Source organism: Limulus polyphemus, unplaced genomic scaffold (assembly GCF_000517525.1).
Source record: "Limulus polyphemus unplaced genomic scaffold, Limulus_polyphemus-2.1.2 Scaffold688, whole genome shotgun sequence".
In the NCBI taxonomy this organism is placed as follows: domain Eukaryota; kingdom Metazoa; phylum Arthropoda; class Merostomata; order Xiphosura; family Limulidae; genus Limulus; species Limulus polyphemus.
This window is the reverse complement of record NW_013666298.1, coordinates 268,240-269,784: the sequence shown is the minus strand read 5'-3', so window position 1 is coordinate 269,784 and position 1,545 is coordinate 268,240. Positions and strand designations below refer to the sequence as shown.

General features: G+C 30.6%; 1 protein-coding gene across 3 annotated transcripts in view; it reads left to right on the top strand.

Annotated features, from left to right (window-relative positions):
- The window catches only part of LOC106459967, a 207,937-nt gene that overhangs the window by 130,817 nt on the left and 75,575 nt on the right, over positions 1-1,545 (top strand). The gene's annotated exons all lie outside the window — the stretch shown is intronic.

The window sequence follows — 1,545 nt, the reverse complement described above, 5'->3', positions numbered from 1 at the left end:
AAAATCATGATTTTCTCACGGAGCACCTATCAATCTCGGGTGGTACACCAGTATTCCGCGGAACATAGTTTGGGAAACGCTGGTCTAAATTTACAAACTGTAATTTTGTGTGCAGGGGAAGTTTCAGGAATTCTATCTCTTAATTATACCATGGTTTTTAAACGGAATTCTTGGCTATCTGCCATACGTTTTGATTGAGTACGAAAATAAGTTTTTGTTTAGTCATAGTCTTGTAAAATTCATTATATAATTTTAGTGAAATATTAATGTAAAAGAAACTCCCTTTTGCGAACCTTTACTGTGTTGTAACAAACTTGCCGTTGCTATGACTGACAGTTCTTAGAAATGAAATTGTAAAATGAAATAATAAATCAATTCAAATGCGTATGTCTTGAGCGCGATTTGAGTTTCAAAGAAAAATGGTTTTCGATTGCAGCTTTCAGGAAATGTATCATATCTAGAACCGATGTAACATTAAATTTGTATGTGTGTGTGTGTGATGATTTATAAAAGTACTTATTTGAAGATTTTGCTCACTTAAAACTAGTGACATTTTAATTCAATTACTGTGGTTTTCAATGCTGTTGACTAACTCATTTATTACCATTTTATATGAGAACACGTTTGACATAGCAGCTCTGCTATCGTTTCTCTGTTCATCTCGCATCCAGTTTACAAATTAATTTCTTGCTGTTTTAAATGTGATCATTACTAAAAAAGGGTTTGGGAGTGATATTACTTGTTTATCATATCCCAAGAGCGTGCGCAGTATTTTATATGTTACACAACTTTGATACGTTAAATTACTGGAGGTTTATTGTCACTTTGCCTTCTATATTATCTGTATCATAAACATATGAAAACCATTTTTTGGCTTGTATGATTTGATATATTTATAACTAATCTGCAATAAATATAAATGCATATAATAAACCCTATCAGATTAAAACATTTATTTAAAGTTGAATCATCGGGTTACTACAAGGCTGTTGATACTTATAGGAAAATTTGACGACTAAAGCACTGATTTTACGGTACTAACACGTAATTAAAAGCGTTGCAATAAATCCCTATATCTTGGTTGAAATGCTTAAACCTATATTATCAGTTAGGCAATCATACAATTACCCGTTGTATTAGTTCATTGTATATTTTACATTAGATAACCAATTTTCGTTCGGTAACAGACATGCTCAAGTAATCTTAGTAGACTATAAATAAATTATTTTCAATTTAAATATCGGCATTTTTGTTGATTTATCCGGAACAGATTTCATAAAATATATTGTATGGGAAAATTGAAAATATTACACACGAAATTTTGATTGTAGATATGGCGATTCTGCGGAATTAAGCGTCGAAAATTTAATAACGAATTATTTTGCTTAGATTGATAAGTCATGGTTCAGTTTTTGATGTAACTTAATGACTGTTTTATTTAGAGTAATTTACTAAAAATCTGACAACAAGGAACATTTGAAGTATAACCGTGCTTTTGCCATCTTCAAAATTCTTTGTTATCAGGGTGATTGAATAACGAAAATT